The sequence below is a fragment of the Clarias gariepinus genome, chromosome 2 (genome assembly GCF_024256425.1).
Source record: "Clarias gariepinus isolate MV-2021 ecotype Netherlands chromosome 2, CGAR_prim_01v2, whole genome shotgun sequence".
In the NCBI taxonomy this organism is placed as follows: Eukaryota; Metazoa; Chordata; class Actinopteri; order Siluriformes; family Clariidae; genus Clarias; species Clarias gariepinus.
Window position 1 is genome coordinate 32,006,384 of NC_071101.1, and position 15,809 is coordinate 32,022,192.

At 40.9% G+C, this 15,809-nt stretch overlaps 1 protein-coding gene across 1 annotated transcript in view; it reads left to right on the forward strand.

Moving 5' to 3' along the window:
* plxnb2b (plexin b2b) overlaps positions 1-15,809 on the forward strand; it is a 142,525-nt gene that overhangs the window by 12,811 nt on the left and 113,905 nt on the right. The gene's annotated exons all lie outside the window — the stretch shown is intronic.

Sequence of the window (15,809 nt, forward strand, 5' to 3'; positions counted from 1 at the left end):
GTCCATAAAGTTTATTAACTGAAATTAAGAGTATAAAACAATGATAGACAGCATGGACATTTTTTTTTCTTCTACTTTAGCCACTGTTTAAAGAACTGAACAATCCATCATGCATTTCAATAAAAAAAAAAAAATCATAAAAACTATAAATCACATCACTACCTGGATAACCGTATAATAATATAAATAAATATTTACAACACAGTCCTATGTTTGTTTATTTATTTACTTTTTCACTTTATGTTCAAGGTTTTCCGCCAACAGGAGGAGGCTTGGCAATTTCCACGGTTCAAGCATTGTCATATATCACTGTTGTCAAAACAATATGAATAACCCAAGTTGTTAAGAGGCCGCTTTAGAGATAACTTTATTTCAAAGCTTAAGATAACAATAACAAATTTTAAAGCTTCGTTAACACTAGTCAGAGGTTGTTAGATTATATTAAAAAAATTTGGGATGGACATAAATGCATATATATATATATATATATATATATATATGTGTGTGTGTATGTATCCAATAATGTAAACTTTTGATGTAAACTATATATATACATTGTTATAACGTTCCAGCCCAACTGAAAGTTTAACGTTCTTATATTGTGTTTATCAGCAAGGCAGGTGTTTTAAACTTACCTGATATCGAGGAAAAAAAAGAACTCCAATTCACTTCTGAATTGTTGGCACTGAATTCTGTTAGAAAAAAAATGTTAATTAGATAGATGAAGAAGGTCTAACTTCATATTATAATGAAGCATGCTTAAAAAGTTCTCATTTCACACTACACGAGCCGCAACATCATCAACTCCCACCAACTCAGCGTCCGTCTTGACGCCCTCTCCGGTTGTACATCACACACTCATTCAAAACTGAAATTCTTTTCTTTTCCATTCCGTACTATGTGTGCTTTATTCGAAGACTCAATTAAGAAAATGAGAAACATGGACATTTTGTATAACCACATGCGTACCTAGCGTACAATAACTCTATCAACTAATGTTCGACTAAAGTTGTAATACCTCAGTTTAATTCATCTTTCTAATCCAAGCAGCCAGTCCAAACCCTGATTAGACATGCTTTGATTTGGCAGCTTTTCAAGTCAGAAAGAAAGGATTTAGTATTGCTTTGTGTTTTAAAGCTTTTCAGCAGACAAACAGAATCCACTAGAAGCCTGTTTTACCAAACGAGGTCTCTCTTTCTTTCCACTTTTTGGGAGTTGGGATGTAAGGGGGTGTGGGTGTATAAGGGGTTGAGTTGCATCTAAGCTCTCCAAAACACTGATGCAGTTTTTATTTATTGCTGTGTAGAAATAATGGTTTATCACCCATACCATGCTCAGCTGAACACACAAGTGCTAAATGATAGATCCACTTCATGTAGCCATCACCCACACTGCCACTTTTGTTTCTGCAGTGATGTTTCTCTTCTCATTTTTAAGAGGTATTACTCTGAGCACTGGAGGTTACATTTCATTTCCGCAAGTGTAATGCCTGTGTTAATCCTTAAACAGCAAATGGCTCACTTCTGGGTGATTTTTAATTAGCATGTTTATAATACTTCTCACAGGAAGTCAGGATGATGTGGTATGCTTTTTTTTCCCTTTTTTTAAATAAAAAAAAAAAACAGCCTAACAAAATGATTTTTCATTTGTCTCTAAGAGATTAATTATGAAGAAGAGATTGAATGGAGTTGTAACTACTGTGACAGATGGAGGAAGGGTCAGAAATTTGGCAACAGCTGGAAGCCAAGGTCACACCAGCATGGAGCGGATTTTGTTGGCATGAAGTGGATCAGTCAGGAGAAGGGAAATGGTTTTTACACTTGTGTTAAATGATTAATTCAGGTCTGTATAGAGAATAGAGAGAGTTTTTTTTTTTTTTTTTTTGCTTTCTGCTTGGTCTATTAGTGACTCAGGAACCAAAATTACAAAGAACTGGGTCAAGTATAATATTTTTATCATCTCTTACATCCTAAAAAAGGATAAAATCCTGTTATATGTAACAGCACAGGTGACTAAAAAAATCCAGCGGTTTGTTGGTTAAGATTATATTACCGCACTGGTCAGGTCTTGTATCGGAGGTCATTAATTTTCCATAACAGACTTTTTTTTTTTTTTTAAAGCACCGTGTAGAGGAAAAAATAGGAGCTGTACTATATGGTTATAGTATGTGGATGCCTGACCCTCATACTCATGTGTTCCACAAAACTGGAATGTTGTACAATTAGAATTTCCCTTTTAAAGAGCTGAGAGACTCAAGAGACCTGTTCCAGCACAACAATGCCCTGACACACAAATCGAACTTCATGAAGACATAGATTGCCAAGGTTGAAGTAGAAGAACTCCTGCACTGAGCCCTGACCTCAACCCCATTGAACATCTTGGGAATGGAATGGAATGCACCAGATGTGTATCAGTGCCTGGCCTCTTGTGTCTGAATGGGCAAATCCCAACAGCTACAATCCTTCCCAGGAGACTGGAGTGGAGGTTATTAAAAGAGCAACATGAAACAACTCAACATTCACACCAGGACAAGCATGCTTGGATCCAGCCTCTTTCTCACAACATTCACATGCAAAACTGTACACTAAACCGCTAAACCACTTATACCTGATTGCCTGTCATACATCTCACAACACGTGTGTGTATATATATATATATATATATAAATATATATATAATATATATATATACACACTCTGGTGGTGGCTAAAATGCATTTTGTTGCTGCGTTTAGAACATAGGGTTTTAACTGATATAATTCTGATCTCAGCTTACTCAAGGTACGTCAACTGCATGATTGTTTTACTGTGACAGCATGTGTAACACTGTATGATTACATAACTTTTATTACTCTGAACAAAGTTATTCAGTCGGCGTTATTTAGCTTGACTGTGATGTATTTGTAAAAATCCGGACAGATCTGTATTCTCCCTCCTAAATCCTGCTTTTGCTTGTGGCTCTTGATTCAGAGGTGAGCTGTGTCAGGGTCGGTGGGGGGTGTAGAGGAGAGTCTGGAGTGTGTGAGATCAGTGCACTGTTTGGTGAGCTGCAAGCCCCAGCCAGGAGCTGTTCGCTGGAAAGGGTCCCAGAGCACAGAGAATAAGAGAGAGAGAGAGAGAGAGACAGAGGAATTCCAGCAATGTCCATTAAAGCGGAGGTGAACTGGGAAAGCTCAAGCATGTGAACGTTCCCCAGCCGGTCTCGGGCTGTTCAGATTCCTTGTTTTGCTGCTCCAATTACAACTTATTGTATCAGTATTATAAATCTTAATTTCTTTTTCAGTAACACTTTGTCTTGTTTTATCTTTTGCACTTTGTGTACTTTTTCTGGGTTTGTATTCTCTTTGTACCTTCCCCTCAGTCTGTCACAGTCGTGTGGAGATTTTATTTTAGTTCCGTTATTGTTGTGCTCGAGGCTGGTGTCTTCGAGCTTGATGCGCCTTAAAAAGCATGTCACTGTAGCTGTGCGTCTCAGGTTTCTACAGATGCCTCCAGCGAACTGAGTGCATTCACAGTGATCCAAGCAGACACTCGTACCTTTTTATTTATCCAGACCAGTTCTCAGGAACTACATCCATTATCTACTTTCACTCCAACTCCTTCAACACAAGACAAGAGCTCTTATTGTTTCCCTGCAGTCGTGTGATTAGCTTTTGTCAATGTTTTACTTTAGTTGAGCCCCAGGTCTTTTCTCAGGGTGGTTATTATATTACAGAATTATGTCAGCCGTATGGTCTCATGACAGTAAACCTAATCACAAGGCTGACATCACCTTTCTTGGAGCAACCACTATAAACATGTCTGAATATCTGCATACATGTGCCCGGTGGAGACAAACACGCCGCCAGGCCATGTGGTGATTGTAACTCGGCAGCACATGCTCACCAACCACAAAGAAAAACATGCACTTCTTATGTCTCAGCATTCCAAGTTCCTGTGTGGTCGCAGTCTGCTATGACTCTGTCGTTAGCTTTTTATTAACGCACCAGTGTGAGTGATTCACGTCACTGATCTGTGCATCTTTCAGCCCTCTAATTACTGTGATTAGTGTGCGAAGGGATGTGGGTGGGGTCAGGCAACCTTATTACCAAGCTTTAGCTCGGGAAGTGGGTACACTTAGTTGTTATTCTGTTAAATGCCGAGAAATATGCCAAAAGTGTCTGCTTTCAGTTTTCTTCTCTGTGGTTAGTTTAACACAGGCCGATCGTTTAATAGTCCTTACGTTCAGTTTGTTTGCATGGCAGCAAAACATCAGAGAGAAATGAAGATGCTGTGCAGACTATCACTGTGTGTCATTACTCTGTCGTTTTGCTCCTGCAGTGGAACGAGTTTTCGCCCCAAACCGTACCCAGTTTCTTGTCTCCTGTCAATTTCTGGATGACGAGAAACGTTGCAGCGTGGAATGACCAAACAGCGCCACAGCTGCCCCGGGATCTATTCCAGCCCTGTTGAGCATGATAAATTTGGTGTTCGCTGCATGTGGCTGGGTTGTTGTTGTAACAGTAACAAAAACTTCACATCAGTTGCTGCGATACAGCAGTAAAATTTTACCAGACCTTTTTTTTTTTTTTTTGTGATGTGGTTTAGAGTGGAATAGCGATTCTCTCGCTCTTTGAGCTTCCCATGTTCTAACCAAATTCCACTGGCTTTTATGACTAAATTCTGTGATGGATTTAATTTGTTGATTTTATTTTTAGTAGCAATGGAAAACTTTTGACTTCCAAATAAACTCATTTCTCATCAGGTTTTGTTTATATGACTTCAAACTTGCAGTCTATGTTTCGTTTAGTTTTTTCCTCCTGGCTCTGCTGAAAGACATCACTGCATGAAAATGATGTGTGTGTGCGTGTGTGTCCTTGTGTACTTGTGTGTCTATGCATGCTTGTGTGTGTGTATATATGTATACACACTGTATTACCAACCATATTCATTGCCTGCCTTCACATGCAAATGCACTTAAATAACATCCAATTCTTAATTCATAGAGTTTAATACGTTGCTGGCCCACCCTTTGCAACTATAACAGCTTCGTCTATTCTGGGAAGCCTTTCCACAAGGTTCAGGAGTGTGCTTATGGGAATTTTTGACCATTCTTTTAGAAGCGCATTTGTGAGATCAGTCACTGATTTGGTCGAGAAGGCCTGGCTCACAGTCTCCTCTCTAATTTATCCCAAAGGCATTTTGTTGGGTTGAGGTCAGTAAAGTGCTTTTACACCAAACTCGCCCATCCATGTCTTTATGGACCTTGCTTTGTGCAGTGGTGTGCAGTTATGTTGGAACAGAAACACCCAAACTGTTCCCACAAAGTTGGGAGCATAAAATCGTCCAAAATGTCTTGGTATGCTAAAGCATAAAGAGTTCCTTAAGTGGCCAAGCCCAGCTCCTGAAGAACAACCCCACATCTTAATCTCTCCTCCACCAAACTTTACACTTGGCACAGTGCAGTCAGACAAGTACCATTGTCCTGACAACCGCCAAACCCAGACTCGTCCATCGGATTTCCAGACCGAGAAGCATGATTTCTAGCTCCAAAGAACACATCTCCACTGCTCTAGAGTCTGGTTGCATTACTGCATATATTGCATTACTCTTGGTTATGTAAGGCTTGGATGCAGCTGCTCGGCCATGGAAACCCATTCCATGAAGCTCTCTACGCACTGTTCTTAAGCTAATCTGAAGGCCACAGTTTGGAGGTCTGTGGGTATTGACTCTGCAGAAAGGTGGTCGACGTCTGTGCACCATGCGTGCATCTGCTGACCCTGACCTTGATTTTACGTGGTGTACCACTTCATAGCTGAGTGGCTGACATACCCAGTTACTTTCACTTTGTTATAATACCACTAACAGCTGACTGTGGAATATTTAGTAGCGAGAAAATCTTCACGACTTATTGCAGGTACGGTGGTGTAGTGGTTAGCACTGTCGCCTTGCACCTCCAGGGTCTGGGTTTCATTCCCGGCCAGGCTCGATTCCCGTTTCTGTGTGCATGGAGATTGCATGTTCTCCCTGTGCTTGGTGGGTTTCACTATGGAAGTGTTGTAACACCTAAATTCTGTGTCTGACTTGACACCTTGTGATTCTTTTTTTCCTATGAGGCTATGTGAAAGGACTGGTCTTTATCCCCCCTCTTCCTACAACCCTAGAGGGACTCAAGCAATGAATCATTGAGGCGCTGGAGAATGATACGCAAGATATACTACAGCATGTTTGGCAGGAGCTGGACTACTGATTTGACGTGTGTTGTCACAGGCGGTGCGCATATTGAACATTTGTGAAGCTTTGTGAAATCGGTTATAAAATCTGTATACGTTTGAATGTTGTCGGAATATTATTAAATTAATCTTTTATTTTTCAAAATGAAGCTTATTTCATTTTGTTTGCCTTGGACATATGGTTACTCAGATATTCATTAATCAAATTATTTTGGGGGGAATAAATATTCATATATGCAATTCATATTGGCACATTGACTCCAAAACTGAGTTTTAAAATAATGTTTTAAGATTTATATATGTTTGCATTTGAGGTGGTAAATGTAAATGTTGCCATTCTTTTTTTTTTTTTCTTTCCAAAATCAATTAGTTAAAAAGTAAGACTTCAATCTTCTAGAATTGAAAGAAAGAATCCCCGGAGGTAGACAGAACACAGGGACAAGGTCAAAAGCCAGTATGCCGTCACCCTTCAGTATTCTAATGGATCCGGGAGACGCTTACGCTAGCATAGCCTTTGCTTTCTGTTTAAAAAAGCTCTCAAGCGTTATAGCTTTGGCGACATGCTGCTGAAGCACTCTGGTGGTTAACAAGGTTAGCCCGAGAAGATGACTGAGCAACTATGGTTAATGCAGCAGCTTTGCGTTGATAATATAATATTTAATATCAAACTAGAGCAAATGATAGACTGGATGTCAGCGTAAAGGTCGCTTCTAAAGTTTTTTTTAACCCTGTGAGAGCTCATTAGGCATCTACATTAGAAAGATAGTGAATAGCAAAAGCTTGTACATGGCCTTCAGTTCTCGGCGTAGCAGTGTAACCTCACTCATTACAGTGTTACACTTCTGTGCCCTGTGTTAATCTGGGCCACTGACTGTAGAAGTGACAGATCTCATATTCCTGCCAGAGGATGCGCTAAAGCCTTCCCAAACACAGTGAGTCTGTAGCTGGAAGTGAACCTTCACTGAAAAAAATGATTAACCAAATAAAAACCAGTGGCAGACGCACAGTTGTGTGTTTACTCTAATCATGTGTATATGCCTTTCTAGAATACTGATTCTGTGGGAGTTGTAAGCCAAGGAAATCAGGAATGGTTTTGGTTTTAGGTTGTGTTGCTCAAAAATAAAAAGAGAAGGAGGAGGAGAAAGAAAAGAATGTGGAATGCTGATGTTTTCCCGTAACCCCGTTTATGTAGTTATTTTGGAAAGAACGGCATGACTGCGGCTATTAACTGTTTTTGCTTTTTCAAGTATTTTAAAAAGGGAAAAGATTTTAAAGTAAAAAAGGCCAAAATGCCTATCTTACACATATCAGCTGTAACATTAACACATTAACACTGATGCTGTAAACTGGTGACAGGATTATGGTCATCCAAGGCTCACCCATGGCCAGGAGCACTAATGTAGCACTAATCCCAAAATGTTTGCGCTGGCCACGAGAGAAAGACACTAGAAAACCCGGTACAACAAAGCCTGCTGTACACGGTGCACAGCAGGCAAAGGCTCAAGGACGCCGACCTGTCCTCCAAACTCCCCAGATCTCAATCCAGTCAAGCACTTGTGGGATGCACCAGACAAACAATTCTAATCCACAGAGGCCCCATCCTGCACCCAAAGGATCTGCTGCCAACATCTTGGTGTCAGAGGCCACAGCACAGGCCCTGTGGAGCCACGCCCTGAGGGGCCAGAGCTGCTGCATTGGCACACAGGGAACCCCAATTAAATCTATTAAAACCTGAGTGGTTTTAATATTAATGTTTTAATGTTATTGCTGCTTGCTATTGGCAGACATCCGTTAATTAGATATTAATCTTAAAAGAGATTAAAACTTACATCCACTTAAATTCGACTCGTGATAAACTGTCGCAGATGTTATGAGATTGTAGCACACTCATTTATGGTTGTAAGTTCACATGAATGCTTTTATTGACTTATTAAAGTATGTCGTTTTGCATGTTAATGGTAGTTTTGTGGCCCAAAGTGTTGACTGACAGAACACTGGGATGAATTATAAATGCACTAGGACATACATTTCCCACTGATTTAGAGAGAAAGCTAACTAACATCTATTGATTCCAGTTTTAGCGTTATAGAAACGATAGCTAGCGGACCACAGCACTATAAGAAATCTGATTGCATATAAATCAATAATAATATGTGTCAGTCATAATATAATTTCTTGTTTGTAGTCATGTAGGGAACTAGATGATAGACATGCCACAGACAGGGGGTGTTTAGGAATTGGATTGTTCAGGATGAGGTAAGGGGATTTCCACATGAAGAGGATTCACCGAGGTAGTGTGAAACAAATTCTGTCAGCACTTGGTTTCTTAGGTATCCGGAGAAAAGGTTGGCAGTGCTGTCAGGTTGAATGGCTCCTATAAATACACTCTTTAAGTGTCTAACTAAAAATACACCTCGACAGACTTCCAATCAATCCAAGAGTGATTGCAGCGTAGGCTGGAGTGGCTAATGCTCAGGCCAGACCACCTGTCGGGGCTCAGCGGTCAGACCTCCCGACGCACGCACAAACACACACAAATGCACACATATTTACTGATCGGTTGTGAGACCTGAGAATTTGATTTCCTTCAAGTTCAGATGACAAACCCTTTGACTGAAGAGTAAAGCTTAGCGTATTGAGGGCAACTAGACATAGCCAGCTGTCTGTATTCATCTACCAACAGACTGATCGATTCAGTTTGCCCTGACTTGTCTAAGTGCAATCTCACTCACTGAAAATAATCCTGATTTAAAGTGCACAATTCCTTCAACCCCTCCCTAACACTATTTCACACTGCCACTAGCTTGGTGGAATCGGGCAAGTCAGCCTTAGATACATGAATTCCTCATAATGCAATCTGCTGGCTGATCAATAATTCAATTCTGCCTTCGAGGAAAAAAGACATGCCTGGCTTCAATCTCACCTGTACCACCCGACCTTGCCCCTTAACAAGGTGGACTAACTCTCCTTGAACCAGGCTGAAGGTGTAAGTGTGTGTTTGTTTAAGTGAGACAGAGATCTTGTGTGTTTGTGATACCCCTGTGTATGGGTCCTCTCTGCAGGCAGTGTTTGTAAATCAAAGGCATCACTCTCATCAGAAGCTAAAACAGGTTGAGTCGTCTAATTATCAGAACTAGGTGAACAGCGGGGACAGGGCTCCTGCTGTACAAGACTTCACCATTCTTCAGCAGGTAGGTTGAGAACAAGGACGATGTCATCCATCTCATCTGCTCGTCTCCGCATTCCCCCAGAACTCTGTGTCTTTCTGCAGACCATCTACAACTGACTTTCACTCAAGACTTGCTATTCTTCACAGAAAGGTTACGCAAGATGCGTGTTTGAAGCCTGGACGTTTTCTGAAGGCTCTGAAAGTTGTGTTAGATTCTTTATCTTGTCTGTAAAAGTTCTGTCTTTTGTGTCACTCAAGCTTAGTTCAGGAAAAACAATGACAGTTGTTCAGCTGCTTCCTCACTTTAATAACAACACTATCTGTGTTAGCAGAATCTCTCTCGCTCTCTCGCTCCCTTTGTTTGTTTCTTTCCTTTTTTAACTCCCCTATATTAAGCACACAGACATACGCACAGATGCACGGAGGAGAAAGGGAGAGTGCAGGATGAGAAGTGTCTTTGTGCATTTGGCAATCACTGACTCCAGTCGCCACTCTGCATTGGAACCCTTTTTGCATTTACTCAGTGCTTTTGAAATAGTATTTGGTCAATCATGGCCTCCAAGCTTTGTTTTTTACTGCAGGGAAAAAAAAAATAATAACCCGCAAACTTTCACAAGTCCTTCCTCCTCCATCTGTTTACTCTTCACAGTTTCAGCGTCCACCTTAACCCTCATTTTGGCAAAAAGAAAAAGCTAGAGTTTCAAAGAACAAGGTGGAAATGAATGCCTCAGTGTGCTGTTTTTTGTAGGCGCTCATTTTCAGCAGGATTTTTATGGCAATTTTTTTTAAATTCCTGTTTCTGATAAGGCCCCAAGGGTGCAGAAAGCATCTGAAATAAATTGAACGATTTTGCTTTAAAGGGTAGATCAGCGCTTCCAGTTGTTGAGAGCCATTTGCTGCAATGATCAGAGATTTAATTAACGAAGTTAGCACGGAGTATTAGTTAGAACACTCGCATCTGTATTCATGTGACACAGAATAAATAATGAATGATGAGGGTATTATTGTCATTGGCCAGTAATTATTGGTTTCATTTGGCTGAACAAATTAGATTGTTTTTCTCCTCTTGCTGAAATGCAAAAGACGTGTCTCTTGTTTGCTACAGTATTGTTTTTGCAATAATGTAATGCAAGATATAAGTGCATTAATGACCATCGGGGTAAGATACATTTTTTCAGTGGGTATCCTGGGCCTTGATTAAGAAATTCGCAGTTAAAAAGAACTTGTTCTAGTGCCAAGTAGTTTTGGTCCTGATGGACCACAGCTTCTTATCGGAGGGACGTTTTTTTAAAAGGTTTGTAACTGGGATAGGAGTCATCAGTCACTAGCTTTCCTGATCACTTTAGGGTTCTAGGTCCTAGAGTAATGGCAGCAAATCTCAGCAAAGCAAAAGATAAAATTAAATTCAGTTCGTCTCAGTTGTATTAATATAATGCTTTTAACAATGGTCCTTGTCACAAAACAGCTTACAGAATTTAAAGAAATAATTAAATGAGTTTGAAACGTGTGAGGAAATATGTATAAATTATAATGATCAGATTGTCCCTGATAAGCAAGCCGAGGGCAACGAGGCAAGAAAAAACTCCCTGGGATGGCAATAAGGAAAATAAATTTGAGAGGGAACCAGACTCAACAGAAAACCTATCCTCATTTGGGTGATAACGAATAGCAGGGATTGATTTGCGGCCATACTGGGTGTTAAAAGGCTAGAAGTTCAGTATAACAGGAGAGGTGTTTAAGTTAATATGAAGTCCACTTTGCTTATTAGAGTACAAAACTGTTTGTGGGAATTTCCATCCTAAACTATTAAGCAACTGAAGTCACAAGTCATCAGAAAACAGCTGTCTGCTTCAGCTGAGGCCAAGACCATCTAACAGTGCAGTCTGGTCTTGTCCTTGGCAGTGGAGGCAGCGTACCAGATGGTAATGAAGCAGGTAAAGATGGACTCAACGTTGGCGATTTAGAAATGCACACCTGTGGCAGATTAAATTTCATGAGCTCCCGCAGGAAGTGCATCCTTTCATTTTCAGGGTGCTGATGTTTAGCTCCCATTTGAGATCCTGGGTGATGATGGTGCCTAGGAAATGGAAGCACTTAACAGAACTAACTGGGGGAGCTCCATGGTGATGGGAATGATGAACAGTTTTTCTGAACATCTCCACTGTTTTAGGGCATTGAGCTCTAAGCTGTTTTGTTTGCACCAGATCACCAGATGATCTCCCTGTAGGCAGTCTCATCACCTTTGGAATGAGCCCAATTAGAGTTGTCATTTATTAACTCTAGGAGATGAGAAAGAACACAGCCCTGTGAAGAGCCAATTTTAATGTTAAGACAGTGAGATATGTCAGGAATCGATCCAGAACCCTTGGTGTGTGCCATTTTTCACTATTTACAGAGCCAAGATTGCAACCAAAGAATGGAATCCAATTAAAGTAGGTGAGGTCACAGAGCATAGCATGGATGTTTGATTGCAAAAAAAAAAAAGAAAAAAGGGTGTTTGTGGCACATTGCTTTGAAGACAGATGTCAGAAGGATGGTGTGAGTTGATCAGCATGAGCGCTTCTTAAAATGGCTTGAAGTTGCTTCAAGTACATAAACACGTATTTCCCAGAGAGATTACGAGTTAAAATGATGGCGACAGGAATGTGTATATGTATGTTTTTCCACATAAGGTTTTTTAAATAGAAGTCGTTGTTAGAGTCCTAATGGTTAAATGGTTTGTGGGCAACGCTGAAGCAGTATTGAATCATTTTTCAAGTGCTTTCAAGTGGAAGTTCATCAACAACCCTGGCATACAATGCGGTACATTTTTCCTGGTATTAATAGTACACTACATCTCACTGCATTATGCAAAACTACTTCGTTTTAAACTTTAGTATGGGATTCACGCTTAATGGACCTTATGGAAATTGTTAACTTGCTGCATGAGTCTGGTGTTTAATGGCATTGTAGTGTGTGAATCATGTGCACATGTTGCAAAGAACATGCCTCCTTTTAACCGAATTGATGAATTCTTTTGAGGCAGCAAAACCATGTTAAGGAATAATCAGCAGTCATTAACCGCTGAACCAGTCAGAATCAGCAGTTATGCATTAGGACTCCGAACTGACTAATTAGTTTTTTTCGTGAGATGCACAGTTGTTGTTTAAAGCAAAGGTGGGATTCAGCAGGCTAGCCTGCACTGACATCGTAATAGAAACACTCTTGTTTTCAAATGAACAACTTTTTACTTAGCCATGTGTGCTTTAGGGTTTTTTTCTTAGGCATAAATGAGTTGTCTCGCTTGCCGGATTTACTTCATACCAAACCCCTCCCCCTCCCCCCAAGATTGTTCCTATACCTGGCTGTCTTCACCAAGCTGCCAACCGCAGATGGACTTCCCCGGATTCGCAAGTCTTTTTGAGATTAGACTCCATCCGTCATCTAGCCGAGAATTCAAAGTTGCAGCCAGGATCCCTCATCTGGCACCTGCTGCTGGCCTAATGGTCCCAAAACCTTCCAGCAAAGAGCTGCGTCAGGATTTTAACCTTAATAGAAATCATTTTGAGATGTAATGGAAATGGCTTTTCCAGACGCCTCCTCGCTGGAGCAGGTGGTCTTTTCAAACATGCAGACATATTTGAAATCGCATCTCTTAGACTAGTTTGGAGAGTCTTACTCCAGTTTAGGCGATTTACTTTTTCAAGCAGCACAACATACGTCAGTTTGCGTTTCTCCGTGCATTTTTTTTTCCAGGTGCCAGTTGCCAGGGGTTATCTAGGACTTACGCCATCATGTGACAACTAGAACTCTGGCAAGATAACATGTGCCTCTTCCAAGTTACATGAAGCCTCTTCTTCTGGCATTTTCGATGCACATGATTGGCTGGAATGGCTGTGGATCTTCAGGATTAGAAATTTTAGACAGTTATACTATTTGGGAGTCCAAATCTTAAAATATTTCGTCTGGGGAAATTGGCCTGTATGTGAGCATCCCTTTACCAGTGTCATCTCTGGATGTAAATTGCATTTGTGAAGTTGCTTTGGACAATGTCTGTAGTTCAGGTAGTTCTAAACCAAGCTAGATATGTAGATAAATTAATTTTATTTCATTAATTTTAATTAATAATTTTTTTTGTGCTTCTATGTATGCAGGCTTGCAACAACCTATTGTATGATAATAAAAAAGGATGACTGTTCTATGAGCGTTCTGACTCACAGGCACAGGCATTCACACAGCCTGACGAATGTAGTGACATGCAGTCATCCAACATTTTTTTTTCCTTCCTCAAACATAATTGCCCTTTATTTCAGACTTTTAAGTATTCACCAGCAATGAATCCAGTATATTGTAAAGCAATTTGATTGTAAAATATTTATTGAATGTGTGTGTGTGTGTGTGTGTCTGGGGTAAATCTTGTTTTTGGTCTTTTCAAGCTACACCTGCTGCGTTGTAATTAGTTTTAGCCACCCTTTACATGGGCTTTCTTACACACACACTCACACACACACCACTTACTTTATATGGTCTTAATATAGACGTGTGAATCAACGCAGACAGCAGGTCTTGACATGTAAATGCGGAAGGACATGTAACGTGTTATCACATGTGCATTCGTTGAAGATGTAGCACGTTCCTCAGCATTCGGTAGATCGGAGTGTTTCATGAAGTTCCCACCTCAGTTTTCTTCAAGGTCTATAGAACGGATTCTTTCTATCCAATTCCTGGAAATCAGGACTCATCGTTATACTCTGGTGCAATGCAATTTGACAGGCAACTCCTCCACCTGTAACCTTTCTTGTTTGAGAGTCACTCGTGAACAGGCTCATTCATCACACAGCCAGCACCTGCCTTTGTTGCCTTCATTAGGCTTTTACTTGGGACTCTCCTGAATGGATTAGTAGAGGCTCAGGATTTTCCCTACATTCCTGTAAGAGTGTGATTGTGAATGTGGGGCAAAATTATGGAGCAATTCAAGTGTGACTCCCTTTACATAACCTAAGGGGAACCTCTTCCTGCTATTATGTCCCTCTTTCCTTGTCTTTCCTGCAGCCTTGTTTGTCTGTCCTGCTTCACATTTCATCCTCTAGCTTCCCTCATGTTCCACAAATTAGTACCCCGAAGGTGTAGGCCTTCTCCTTGCGTACACGTCTGCAATATAAATAAAATTTTGAAGCCCAGGGTTTCAGTTCTAAGCCCTGCTCCAACGTCCCTGATCACAGGCCTCACACACTGATAACCAGTTCCCTCATCCGTTTTTTGGAGATGCATTTGTCTGCTGGTTTCCTCTGATTTTCATTCAAAGAGTGGATATATTTTGAGATCTGAGAAAAGGCCTGACTAGATTGAAAATCAAAGTCCTTGTCATCATCTCTTTAGGGTTGCTGTTGTTGAGTAAAAATATACTTCTCTTCTCTCCCCATCCTTACGCTTTTGTTTGTTTTCTCGTCTCTGTGGCCACTTGGATCTGGCCACCGATTGATAAGCCCGAATCTATGAAAATCTGAGGAGTGATGTTTGTGTGTATGTGTGTCTAAGTGTGAGTGTTCAGGAGGGATGCAGCGGGTGTACTTGTTTATCTACCTCGCCTTTTCCAGATGGTGCACAGCAGAAAGAATCTACTTCCTGACACGCTCTCATTGTCTCCCTTCTCATTATCGCCCGGCTGTGGGTTCTCCTAGGAATCTGGGCGAGTTTTCAGGGCCAGAACACACAAATCTACACACACCACATGATGCAGAAAGTGTGACTTATTAGCAGGAGAGTCACAGGAGAGATTGAGATGTAGATGAAAGTGTGCATGTTTATATGTTTTGCGTAAAACCTGAGGGGGTTAGGATGGCGCAGTCCTCTATATGAATATGCGAATTTGTACCCTGTCGTAGCTAACAATAATGACTTTTGTGGTTTCATTAGGAAACCCAGTAACCCCTGCTATATGATGTAAAAAAGAGTAACTTGTTTTGCCACCAAGATAATGAAGTAGCGTTTATAACAGATCTGGATATGGGTCTCATCAGCCGTTGTGTCTGGGCTTGCTCACATCATCGCGGTCTGTTTCATGCTCGTTCGTTGCTGTTCATTGACAAGGCTGACCTAATGTCCTCTGCGTTGTTGTGCTGTTTGACTGCCATGATCGACTTTCTCTTCGTTTTGCCGCTCCCCTAGCTTCAAATTGATAGACGGTCAATTTGAGCGGGCAAAGATAACGGCATTGTGTCAGTGGCCACCGATCCAGCTGTTATCTACTGCTTCTAGGCTAGCTAACAACCCAGAGAGATCCCTACTGCAATTATTGGCCTCTCTACTGATGTGTTTACCTTGGCTCGAGGTGTGTTTTCTACATATCTTTATGCCCCTACTCACTATCTCTCATGGGCAGGTTGTCATTGCTGGTGGTGTTGCTGCTGGATGGGGTCCTGTTTCAAACAACGACATTGCTATCTTTAT